The sequence below is a fragment of the Pan troglodytes genome, chromosome 19 (assembly GCF_028858775.2).
Source record: "Pan troglodytes isolate AG18354 chromosome 19, NHGRI_mPanTro3-v2.0_pri, whole genome shotgun sequence".
Taxonomy (NCBI): domain Eukaryota; kingdom Metazoa; phylum Chordata; class Mammalia; order Primates; family Hominidae; genus Pan; species Pan troglodytes.
This window is the reverse complement of record NC_072417.2, coordinates 11,048,793-11,062,173: the sequence shown is the minus strand read 5'-3', so window position 1 is coordinate 11,062,173 and position 13,381 is coordinate 11,048,793. Positions and strand designations below refer to the sequence as shown.

Genomic DNA, 13,381 nt, shown 5'->3' with positions numbered 1-13,381 from the left:
CCGCTCTGGTCATGACTGGGTCTTAGAAGCGCACAGCTCCTTCCGGGGCTGAAAGATGGTTGTGGCATGCCTGTGACCCTCCCTAGAAACCCATTAGGGATATTTTTACATCTTTTGAATGTTATCATTAATTGTGTCTATAAATCTCAGAGCCTGAGTTTGCCCCTAATAAGGTCCCCAGTGGATCCCTACATTGGGATCCCTTCCTATGTGGGTGTTGAGCCCCGACATATATCAGCCCACAAAGCTTTACAGTGTCAGGCACTGGGTATTGGAAGAAAGCCTAGTCTCTAATATATATGTTTTCAAGTATAATTTATCCTTTTATTTTGAAATAATTTAGACCTATAAAAAAGTTACAAAAATAGGACAAAAAATTTTCACATGCCCTCCTCAGAGAATGTTAACATCTTACATAACAAGCACAGTTACCAAAATCGAGAAGGTAATACTGTCCCATTAATGTCCCTTTTTCTGGTCCAGGACCCAATAATCATGCATTTCGTTGTCAGATCTCTTTGCTCTTGGTCTCCTTTAATCTTGAGTAGTTCCTCATCTTTTTATTCCCTCCCCTCCCCTCCTTTTTTGAGACAGAGTCTCACGCTGTCCCCCAGGCTGGGGTGCAGTGGTGAGATTATGACTTACTGCATCCTCCATCTCCTGGGCTCAAGCAGTCCTCCCACTGCAGTCTCCTAAGTAGCTGGGACCACAGGCACACGCCACCCTCTATTTTTAGTAGAGATGCTGTCTCCCTGTGTTGCCCAGGCTGGTCTGGAACCCCTGGGCTCAAATGATCCACCCACTTCAGCCTCCCAAAGTGCTGGAATTACAGGCATGAGCCACCTTTCCCAGCCATTCCTCATGTTTTCTTTGTCTTTCACGACCTTAGTGCGTACTGGCCAGGTATTTTGTACAATGTCCTCCGTTTTTGTTTGTTTTTTTCTTGATGAAATCAATTTTGGGCAAGAACACCATAAAAGTGGCATTGTATCCCCAGTGCATTGTGTCAAGAGGCACATCACATTGATTTGTCCCATTATTGGGGACTTTGATTACTTGCTATAGGTGGTACCTGCCAACTGTCTTCACTGTGAAGTTACTATTTTTCTCCTGGTAATTAATAAATATCTTATGGGATGATACTTTGTAAATATCCTGCTCTCATCAAACTTTTGCCCACTCATTTCGCATCCCTTGATGATTGATTCCTGACTGAAGCGTTGTTTCTGTGGCATTTGCCAAATGTTGATTGTCTATTTTCATCATTTCTTCTACATTTACTAATTGGAGTTCTACTATATGGAAGAATTTTCCCTCTCCCCTATTTGTTTATATATCAGTATGAACTCATGGATTCTGATTTTATTTTATGGATCATCTATATAATACAGTATATGCTTTTCACGTGGCCAGGTACAGTGGGTCACACCTGTAATCCCAGCACTTTGGGAGGCCAAGGTAGGAGGAGCTCTTGAGCCCAGGATTCAAGACCAGCCTGGGCAACATGCTGAAACCTCATCTTTATAAATAATTTTTTTTTTTTAAATTAGTCAGGTGTGGTGATGCACACCTGTAGTCCCAGCTACTCGAGAGGCTGAGGTGGGAAAATCACTGGAGCCCAGGAGGCGGAGGCTGCAATTAGCCGTTACTATGCCACCCAGCTTGGTGACAGAGACTTCGTCTCAAAAAAAAAAAAAAAGAAAGAAAGAAAAGCAAACAAAATATACTATATGCTTTTCACAAACTTGTAGCCTCCAAATATTTTTATAAAGCATCTCACTGCGGCCAGGTTTCTTCCCTCCACCCTGTTTTTAAAAAAATCCCAAAGACTTCCAAACTAACAGCCGAAGACTGTGTTCGTGCTCCAGTGTCCGTTGTGTGCGTGAGGGTGCATTAGAAAAGGAGGAAGACTCCTCCTCATCCCTGCGTCCTTGTCCACAGCCAAGCCCTTCCACGTTGGAAGGCAGGTTTTGGAAAGGTCAGGATGATTGTAACAAGATGACTGGAGACAGACTGGCCTGGGCTCCCAGAGGAAGCCTCATAGTCTAAAGAACGCACTTGGAAGGGACCAGAAGGTGGCTCCCATGGGGAGAGCAACAGCGGCTGCAGGAAAGTCCTGAGGGAAGTTCTTCAGGAACACATTGAGGTTCTGAGGGAAGTTCTGTGAAAGCACATTGGGTTCTGAGGGAGCTTCTTGGGGAACGCATTAGGTACTGAGGGAAGTTATCTGGGAACATATTAGGTCCTGAGGGAGGTTCCCTGGGAACGCATTAGGTCCTGAGGGAAGTTCTCTGGGAATGCATTGAGGTTCTGAGGGAGGTTCCCTGGGAACGCTTGAGGTCCTGACGGAGGTTCTCTGGGAACGCATTGAGGTTCTGAGGGAAGTTCTCTGGGAACGCATTGAGGTTCTGAAGGAGGTTCTCTGGGAATTCATTGAGGTCCTGAGGGAAGTTCTCTGGGAACGCATTAGGTTCTGAGGGAGGTTCTATGGGAACCCATTAGGTTCTGAGGGAGATTCTCTCGGAACGCATTTGGTTCAGAGGGGAGTTCTCTGGGAACGCATTGAGGTCCTGAGTGAGGTTCTCCGGGAACACATTAGGTTCTGAGGGAGGTTCTTTGGGAATGCATTCAGGTTCTGAGGGAGGTTATCTGGGAATGCATTAGGTTCTGATGGAAGTTCCCTGGGAACGCTTTAGGTTCTGAGGAAAGTTCTCTGGGAACACATTGAGGTTCTGAGAGAGGTCTCTGGGAATGCATTAGGTCCTGGGGGAAGTTCTCTGGGAACGCATTAGGTCCTGAAGGAAGTTCTCTGGGAATGCATTAGGTCGTGAGGGAAGGTCTCTGGGAACGCATTGAGGTTCTGAGGGAGGTTCTCTGGGAATGCATTATGTCCTCAGGGAGGTTCTCTGGGAACACACTGAGGTTCTGAGGGAGGTTCTCTGAGAACGCACTGAGGTTCCGAAGGAGGTTCTCTGGGAACTCACTGAGGTTCTGAGGGAGGTTCTCTGGGAACACATTAGGTTCTGAGGGAGGTTCTTTGGGAACGCATTAGGTTCTGAGGGAGATTCTCTGGGAACGCACTGAGGTCCTGAGGGAAGTTCTTTGGGAACGCATTAGGTTGTGAGGGAAGTTCTGTGGGAACGCATTAGGTCCTGAGGGAGGTTCTCTGCTAATGCACTGAGGTTCTGAGGGAGGTTCTCTGGGAACGCATTGGGTTCTAAGGGAGGTTCTCTGGGAATACTTTAGAGTCTGAGGGAGTTTCTGTGGGACTGCGTTGAGGTTCTGAGGGAAGTTCTCTGGGAACACATTAGCATCTGAGGGAGGTTCTCTGGGAACGCATTGAGCTTCCGTGGAGGTTCTCTGGGAACACATTGGGTCCTGAGTGATGTTCTCTGGGAACGCACTAGGTTCTGAGGGAGGTTCTTTGGGAATGCATTAGATGATGAGGGAAGTTCTCTGGGAACGCATTGAGGTCCTGAGGGAGGTTCTCTGGGAACGCACTAGGTTGTGAGGGAGGTTCTCTGGGGACACATTGGGTTCTGAGGGAGGTTCTCTGGGAATGCATTAGGTCCTCAGGGAGGTTCTCTGGGAACACACTGAGGTTCTGAGGGAGGTTCTCTGGGACGCATTAGGTTCTGAGTGATGTTCTCTGGGACGCATTAGGTTCTGAGGGAGGTTTTCTGGGAACCCATTAGGTTCTGAGGGAAGTTCTCCTGGAACTCATTAGTTCCTGAGGGATGTTTTCTGGGAACGCATTAGGTTTGAAGGCAGGTTCTTTGGGATTGCATTGAGGTTCTGAGGGAGGTTCTCTGGGAATGCATTAGGTTCTGAAGGAGGTTCTCTGGGAACACATTAGGTTCTGAGGGAGGGTCTCTGGGAACACATTGAGGTCCTCAGGGAGGTTATCTGGGAATGCACTGAGGTTCCAAGGGAGGTTGTCTGCGAATGTACTGAGGCTCTGAGGGAGGTTCTCTGGGAACACATTGAGGTCCTAAGGGAAGTTCTTTGGGAACGCATTAGGTTCTGAGGGAATTTCTGTGGGAACGCATTAGATTCTGAGGGAGCATCTCTGGGAACGCATTTAAGTTCTGAGTAAAGTTCTCTAGGAACGCATTAGGTTCTGAGGAAGGTTCTCCGGGGATGCATTAGGTTCTGAGGGAAGTTCTCTGTGAACGCATTACGTCCTTAGGGAGGTTCTCTGGGAACGCATTAGGTTCTGAGGGAAGTTCTCTGGAAACGAATTGAGATCCTGAGGGAAGTTCTCTGGGAACGCATCAGGTCCTGAGTGAAGATCTGTGGGAATGCATTAGGTTCTGAGGGAGGTTCTCTGCGAACGCACTAGCTTTTAAGGGAGGTTCTCTGGAAACGCATTAGGTCCTGAGGGAGGTTCTCTGGGAATGCATTAGGTCCTGAGGGAAGTTCTCTGGGAACACATTAGGTCTTGAGTGAAGTTCTGTGGGAACGCATTAGGTTGTGAGGGAAGGTCTCTGGGAATGCATTAAGTTCTGAGGGAGGTTATCTGGGAACGCATTAGGTTCTGTGGGAGGTTCTCTGGGTACCCATTAGGTCTTGAGGGAGGGTCTGTGGGAACGCGTAGAGGTCTTGATCTCTGCGAATGCGTTGAGGTTCTAAGGGAGGTTCTCTGCAAATGCATTAGGTTCTGAGGGAGGTTCTCTTGGAATGCGTTAGGTTCTGAGGGAGGTTCTCTGGGAACGCATTGAGGTCCTAAGGGAAGTTCTCTGGTAATGCATCAGGTTCTGAGGGAATTTCTCTGCGAACGCATTAGATTCTGAGGAAGGATCTCTGGGAACGCATTAGGTTCTGAGGGAAGTTCTCTAGGAATGCATTCTGTTCTGAGGGAGGTTCTCTGGGAACACATTAGGTTCTGAGGGAGGTTCCCTGGGAACGCCTTAGGTCCTGAGGGAGGTTCTCTGGCAATGCACTGAGGTTCTGAGGGAGGTTCTCTGGGAAGGAATTAGGTTCTGAGGGAGGTTCTCTGGGAAGGAATTAGGTTCTGAGGGAGGTTCTCTGGGAAGGAATTAGGTTCTGAGGGAGGATCTCTGGGAACGCATTAGGTCCTGAGGGAGGATCTCTGGGAACACATTGAGGTCCTGAGGGAAGTTCTCTGGGAATGCAATGAGATTGTGAGGGAGGTTCTCTGGAAACGCACTGAGGTTCTGAGGGAGGTTCTCTGGGAACGCATTAGGTTCTGTGGGAATTTCTCTGGGAACGCATTAAATTCTGAGGGAGGATCTCTGGGAACGCATTAGGTTCTGAGGGAAGTTCTCTAGGAATGCACTAGGTTCTGAGGAAGTTTCTTTGGGAATGCACTAGGTTCTGAGGGAAGTTCTCTGGGAACGAATTATGTGCTTAGGAAGGTTCTCTGGTAATGCACTGAGGTTCTGAGGGAGGTTGCCTGGGAACGCATTGGTTTCTGAGGGACGTTATCTGGGAACGTACTGAGGTCCTAAGGAAAGTTCTTTGGGAACGCATTAGGTTCTGAGGGAATTTCTCTGTGAATGCATTAGATTCTGAGGGAGGATCTTTGGGAACGCATTATGTTCTGAGGGAAGTTCTCTACGAACACATTCCGTTCTGAGGGAGATTCTCTGGGAATGCACTAGGTTCTGAGGGATGTTCTCTGGGACCACATTAGGTCCTGAGGGAGGTTTTCTGGTAATGCACTGAGGTTCTGAGGGAGGTTCTCTGGGAAGGCATTAGGTTCCGAGGGAATTTCTCTGGAAACGCATTAAATTCTGAGGGAGGATCTCTGGGAATGCATTAGGTTCTGAGGGAAGTTCTCTAGGAATGCACTAGGTTCTGAGGATGTTTCTTTGGGAATGCATTAGTTTCTGAGGGAAGTTCTCTGGGAACGAATTATGTGCTTAGGAAGGTTCTCTGGTAATGCACTGAGGTTCTGAGGGAGGTTGCCTGGGAACGCATTGGTTTCTGAGGGAAGTTATCTGGGAACGTACTGAGGTCCTAAGGAAAGTTCTTTGGGAACGCATTAGGTTCTGAGGGAATTTCTCTGTGAATGCATTAGATTCTGAGGGAGGATCTTTGGGAACGCATTATGTTCTGAGGGAAGTTCTCTACGAACACATTCCGTTCTGAGGGAGATTCTCTGGGAATGCACTAGGTTCTGAGGGATGTTCTCTGGGACCACATTAGGTCCTGAGGGAGGTTTTCTGGTAATGCACTGAGGTTCTGAGGGAGGTTCTCTGGGAAGGCATTAGGTTCCGAGGGAATTTCTCTGGGAACGCATTAAATTCTGAGGGAGGATCTCTGGGAACGCATTAGGTTCTGAGGGAAGTTCTCTTGGAATACATTAGGTTCTGAGGGAGGTTCTTTAGGAACGCATTAGGTTCTGAGGGAAGTTCTCTGGGAACGAATTACATGCTTAGGAAGGTTCTCTGGTAATGCACTGAGGTTCTGAGGGAGGTTGCCTGGGAACGCATTAGGTTCTGAGGGAAGTTCTCTACAAACTCATTCCGTCCTGAGGGAGGTTCTCTGGGAATGTATTAGGTTCTGAGGGATGTTCTCTGGGACCGCATTAAGTCCTGAAGGATGTTCTCTGGTAATTGACTGAAGTTCTGAGGGAGCTTCTCTGGGAAGGAATTAGGTTCTGAGGGAGGTTGTCTGGGAACGCATTGAGGTCCTAAGGGAAGTTCTTTGGGAACGCATTAGGTTCTGAGGGAATTTCTCTGTGAACGCATTAGATTCTGAGGGACAATCTTTGGGAACGCATTAGGTTCTGAGGGATGTTCTCTGGGACCGCATTATGTCCTGAGGGAGGGGAGGTTCTCTGGTAATTGAGTGAGGTTCTGAGGGAGTTTCTCTGGGAAGGAATTAGGTTCTGAGGGAAGTTCTCTGGGAATGCATTAGGTTCTGAGGGAGGTTCTCTGGGAAGGAATTAGGTTCTGAGGGAGGTTCTCTGGGAACGCATTAGGTTCTGAGGGAGGTTCTCTGGGACCGCATTAGGTCCTGAGGGAGGTTTTCTGGTAACCCACTGAGATTCTGTTGGGGGTTCTCTGGGAATGCATTAGGTTCTGAGGGATGTTCTCTGGGACCACATTAGGTCCGGAGGGTGGTTCTCTGGTAATGCACTGAGGTTCTGAGGGAGGTCCTCTGGGAAGGAATTAGGTTCTGAGGAAAGTTCTCTGGGAAGGAATTAGGTTCTGAGGAAAGTTCTCTGGGAAGGAATTAGGTTCTGAGGAAAGTTCTCTGGGAAGGAATTAGGTTCTGAGGGAAGTTCTCTGGGAAGGAATTAGGTTCTGAGGGAGGTTCTCTGGAAACGCACTGAGGTCCTAAGGGAAGTTCTTTGGGAACGCAATAGGTTCTGAGGGAATTTCTCTGTGAGCACGTTAGATTCTGAAGGAGGATCTTTGGGAACGCATTAGGTCCTGAGGGAGGATCTTTGGGAACGCATTACGTTCTGAGGGATGTTCTCTAGGAATGCATTAGATTCTGAGGGAGATTCTTTGGGAACACATTAGGTTTTGAGGGAATTTCTCTGGGAAAGAATTACTTTCTTTGCTTAGGAAGGTTTTCTGGTAATGCAGTGAGGTTCTGAGGGAGGTTCTCTGGAAACGCATTGAGGTCCTAAGTGAAGTTCTTTGGGAACGCATTATGTTCTGAGGGAATTTCTCTGTGAGCGCGTTAGATTCTGAAGGAGGATCTTTGGGAACGCATTAGGTTCTGAGGGATGTTCTTTGGGACCACATTAGGTCCTGAGGGTGGTTCTCTGGTAATGCACTGAGATTCTGAGGGAGGTTCTCTGGGAAGGCATTAGGTTCTGAGGGAATTTCTCTGGGAACGCATTAAATTCTGAGGGAGGATCTCTGGGAACGCATTAGGTTCTGAGGGAAGTTCTCTGGGAATGAGTTACATGCTTAGGAAGGTTCTCTGGTAATGCACAGAGGTTCTGAGGGAGGTTGCCTGGAAATGCATTACTTTGTGAGGGAGATTCTCTGGGAACGCATTGAGGTCCTAAAGGAAGTTCTTTGGGAATGCATTAGGTTCTGAGGGAGTTTCTCTGCGAACGTATTAGATTCTGAGGGAGGATCTCTGGGAACGCGTTAGGTTCTGAGGCATGTTCTCTGGGACCGCATTAGGTCCTGAGGGAGGTTTTCTGGTAATGCACTGAGATTCTGTTGGAGGTTCTCTAGGAACACATTAGGTTCTGAGGGAGGTTCTCTGGGAACGCTTTAGGTTCTCTGAGAGGTTCTCTGGGAACGCATTGGATCCTGAGCGAGGTTTCTGGGAATGCATTGAGGTCCTGAGGGAGGTTCTCTGCTAAGTCATTGAGATTCTGAGGGAGGTTCTCTAGGAACGCATTGAGGTTCTGAGGGAGGTTTTCTGGGAACGCATTAGGTTCTGAGGGAGGTTCTCTGTGAACGCTTTAGGTTCTGAGGGAGGTTCTCTGGGAATACACTGAGGTTCTGAGGGTGGTTCTCTGGGCACGTATTGGGTTCTGAGGGAGGCTCTCTGGAAATGCACTGAGGTTCTGAGGGAGGTTCTCTGGGCATGTATTGGGTTCTGAGGGAGGTTCTGTGGGAACGCATGGAGGTCCTGAGGGAGGTTCTCTGGGAATGCATTAGGTGCTGAGGAAATTTTTCTGGGAACTCATTAGATTCTGAGGGAGGATCTTTGGGACCACATTAGGTTCTGTGGGAAGTTCTCTGGGAATGCATTGAGGTCTGTGGGAGGTTCTCTGGGAACACATTAGGTGCTGGAGGAGGTTCTGTGGGAATGCGTTAGCTCCTGAGGGAGGTTCTCTGGGAGCGCATTAGGTGCTGAGGGAGATTCTCTGGGAATGCATTAGGTTCTGAGGTATGTTTTCTGGGAATGCATTGAGGTTCTGAGGGAGGTTCTCTGGCAATGCGTTAGGTTCTGAGGGAGATTCTCTGGGAATGCATTAGGTTCTGAGGTATGTTTTCTGGGAATGCATTGAGGTTCTGAGGGAGGTTCTCTGGCAATGCGTTAGGTTCTGAGGGAGATTCTCTGGGAATGCATTAGGTTCTGAGGGAAGTTGTCTGGGAAAGCGTTAGGTTCTGAGGGAAGTTCTTTGGGAATGCATTGAGGTTCTCAGGGAAGTTATCTGAGAACGCATTAGGTTATGAGGGAGCTTGTCTGGGAACACATTAGGTTCTGAGAGAGGTTCTCTGGGAACCATTTAGGTTTGAGGGAGGTTCTCTGTGAACACATTAGGTTCTGAGGGAGGTTCTTTGGAAACGCATTAGGTTCTGAGGGAGGTTCTCTGGGAACACATTGAGGTTCTGGGGTGGTTTTTCGGGACTCATTTGGTCCTGAGTGAAGTTCTCTGAGAACGCGTTAGGTTCTGAGGGAGGGTCTCTGCGAATGCATTAGGTTCTGAGTGAAGTTCTCTGGGAACACATTTAGGTCCTAAGGGAATTTCTCTGGGAACGCATTAGGGTCTCAGGGAGGTTCGCTGCGAATGCATTAGGTTCTGAGGGAAGTTCTCTGGGAACGCATTAGGTTCTGAGAGTTTTCTAGGAATGCATTAGGTCCTGAGGGAAGTCTTCTGGGACTGCATTAGGTTCTGAGGGAAGGTCTCTGGGATGCATTAGGTTCTGAGGGAGGTTCTCTGGGAAAGCATTAGATTCTGGGGGAGGTTCTTTGGGAACGCATTGAGGTTCTGAGGGAGGTTCCCTGGAACACATTAGATCCTGAGGGAATTTCTCTGGGAATGCATTAGGTTCTGAGGGAAGTTCTCTGGGAATGCATTGAGGTTCTGAGGAAGGTTCTCTGGGAACGCATTAGGTTCTGAGGGAGATTCTCTGGGAACGCATTAGGTTCTGAGGGACGTTCTCTGGGAACGCACTGAGGTTCTGAGGGAAGTTCTCTGGGAACGCGTTAGGTTCTGAGGGAAGTTCTCTGGGAACGTATTAGGTTTTTAGGGAGGCTCTCTGGGGTTGCATTTACGCATTTAGGTCTGATTGCACTTCACCCCTCCCCTTGTTTTTAATGCTTCTATCATGGGTGAGCACATTGTTAGTTTCAAACATGTTTCTTAAACCGTAACATTAAGAGAATGTCTCAATTAGAAACTTCACATGGAACTGTATTATTCACTCACGTGATTTTATGGACTGCTTCTATGCTTTTCATGCCCGATTACAAAGTACTTCATATTAAAATCTCAGAAAATGAACTTGCCCAGTAGCTTCTCCATCATCAAACGGAAGTCTCCCCATCAGCCCACCACCAAAGGCAAGTTGCCTTGCCGTCATTTGCCTTGCAAAGACCCAGTAGTGCCCCTGCTCTTGCCCAGTGGGCACGTGTCCAGCAGGCACACAGAGGTACAGTGGGGACTTCTGCCTCTTTGTCCTTGAGAGCACCCTGTCTTCTACATTCACAGTTTGCCTCCAGGAAGTTACTAAGACACCCCTGAGGGGCAGGAAAAAGGATTGGTTATTTGCCTATTAGAGTCACAGGTCTTTGAGGAACCCCCCTGGATGACTCTTTTCAGCCAAAGCCCCATCTTCTCTTAACCCAATTTTTTCGTTTTAAAAGGCTTAAAAGTTACTGGGTCCAGGGTTTATTTTTATTTATTTATTTTTGAGACGGGGTCTCAGTGTCAGCTAAGATGAAGTACAGAGGCGTGATCAGGACTCACTGTAACCTCAACCTCCTGGGTTTCAGCAGTCTTTCCTCCTCAGCCTCTCAAGTAGCTGAGACTACAGGCACACACCACCACACCTGGCTAATTTTTGTGTTTTTTGTAGAGACGCAGTTTTGCCATGTTGCCCAGGCTGGTCTCGAACTCCTGGGCTTAAGAGGTCTGCCCACCTCCACCTCCCAAAGTGCTGGGATTACAGGCATGAGCCACCGCGCCCAGCCAAGGCCCAGGGTTTAAAGCACATGTCTGAGGTAGCCACATCCTTTCCCAAAACCTACCTGGTCTAAAGGGTCATTTTTCTGAGTTATTGTAATTCTGGCATCCACTCTTTTCACATGGCCTTGATTTATACAAAGTATACTCATTGTTCATGATACTTTGGGCAAGGAGCCAGGCCTCCCTTCCTTGGGGACTCTCCATTTTCCTATGAAAAATGAAGTGCTGGCCATTTACCCTGCTGTTTGGCCTCACTAGGAAGTTTCCGCAGCACTAAGGAAGGAGCAGATACGGCGCAGGCTGTGCTGGTGTTCCTGCAGAATAAACACTGTAACTCGACGTAGAAAATAGAGTTCAAAGAACTCCATTTCCTTATCTGTCAAGAGAGATAGTCAGACAAAATAATGCCCAACGCACTCGTTATTAACCATTTTAAAGTCATAGATCCTTTTTAAGAACCCAAGGGAAAGCATAGACGCTCTTGTCAAAAAAATCCGTATCATGCACACACTATTTTGAGTGTAATTTCAAGGAGTTCTAGGAACTGCTTCTTCCCTTCGAAGAATCCTGAGGCTGGAGAAGAAACTCAGGCGGGGACTGGTTTTGTGCACATTACTACTTTTGCTGTAGCTCTAACTCAGAAAGCATGAGACCATTCATAACTTCCCAGATGACAGAGACGCAACACAGTGTGGTGGAAAGAGCGTGGGCCTGATCCCAGACAGACCTGGATGTGAGGCTTCGCGCTTGCTAGGCTGGGACCTTGAGCATGCTCCTAGCTAGCCCCTCTACACTGTGAGGATCATAAGGCCGACCTCATGGACTTTGTGGCGAGGAGGAGAAGAGGTGGCATTTTCACTTTCAGCACACAGTAAATGGTGCTCAGGAACAGTGCCTGCCCTGCCATCCCTCTCATCTTTTTCAGGACTCCTATGTGGGTGGGTGGCCTTGTCAGTGTGGCCAGATTTCTCTTGAGCCTGGCATGGGGTCCACCTTCTCATCTCCCCAGCCTCCCACCTGCCAAGGGAAAGTTCCGGCAGCATCTGCCCCAGCCAAAAGCCAAGTAGCAGTAGGAGGACTGCAGAGCCAGTACTCAGGGAGGAGGCAGGAAGTGGGGATGGCCACTAGCAGGTTCGGCTAAGCCGTCCTTACATCCTTTAAATGGCTTTCTCAATTTTTATTTATGTTCAAAGAGGAGGTTAGTCTGTCTTCTACCCTTGGGATGTAGTGGTTTCCTCTGGCTGACTCTTGCAAAAGAGATTTCTACATAGGCACTTTCTTCACCCCATTCTGTGGCGTTCTCCATCAGGGAAGTTACTGGTGACTCCATATCTGCCCATTCTCCTGAGTTCCCTCTAATAACTTTTGTTAGAATAGAACTCATGCTTTTCTAGAGCCTAGCATCTGTCTGTAAACTAATTACCATTGTTGTTTATTTTGAATTAATTTCAAGCTTACAGAAGAATTATAAGAATTATACATAGAGCCCTTGTATAGCCTTCATCCAGATTTCTCATTAATAGTTATCTCCCCCACACACGTAATGCACAGACACTGCATGCATTTTCCTTTTCTTTTTTCTCTTCTTTCTTTCTTTTTCTTTTTCTCTTTCCCTTTCTCTTCTCCCTCCCCTCCCCACCCCTCCCCTCCCTTCCTCTCCCTTCCCCTCCTCCTACTTCAGCCTCTAGAGTAACCGAGACTACAGGCACACGCCATCACATCAGTCTAATTTTTGTTTTTTTGTAGAGACAGGGTCTCACCATGTTGCTCGGGCTGGTCTCAAACTCCTGGGCTCAAGTGATCTGCTGGCCTCCCAAAGTGTTGAGATTACAGACGTGAACCACTGTGCCCAACCTGTACTTTTTTCCTGAACCTTTGAATTCTCAAGTTGCAGACAAGATTCGCCACTACTCCTTAATACTTCAATATATATTTCTTAGAAACAAGGTTTCTACATAACCACAGTACAAATGTCCACATCAGGAAATTAACGTTGATACAACATTACTGCTTAATCCCAGACCCCTCACATAACCACAGTACAGCTATCAACATCAGGGAATTCACATTGATACAGTATTACTGCTTCATCCATGGTCTCCTCCTCACATTTCAGCAGTTGTCCCAATCTGCTTGTTTGTTGGCCTGTTTGAATAGCCCTAGGATCACAGGTTGTTAGTTTATTTGTTTGAATAGCTCTCAGATCGCAGGTTGTTTATTTGTTTAAATAGCTCTAGGATCACAGGTTGCATTTAGTTGTCATGTCTCTTTGGTCTCCTTCAACCCAGAAGATTAGAGTCTTTCTTTGTCTTTCATGACCTTGACATTTTTGAAGAGTATTGGCCAATTACTTTCTGCAATTTCCCTCAGTTTGGGTTTGTCTGATGTTTCCTCATTATTTATGATTTATGCAGAAGTGGTCCTGTGTTCCTAGGAATTCATATCAGGAGGCACAGAATGCCAGTTTATCCCAAAACTTGTGATGTGATGTTCTTTTTTTTTTTTTTTTTTTTTTTTTTTTTG

General features: G+C 47.4%; 1 protein-coding gene across 5 annotated transcripts in view; it reads left to right on the top strand.

Annotated features, from left to right (window-relative positions):
* Positions 1-13,381, top strand: part of VPS53 (VPS53 subunit of GARP complex) — a 240,471-nt gene that overhangs the window by 143,995 nt on the left and 83,095 nt on the right. The gene's annotated exons all lie outside the window — the stretch shown is intronic.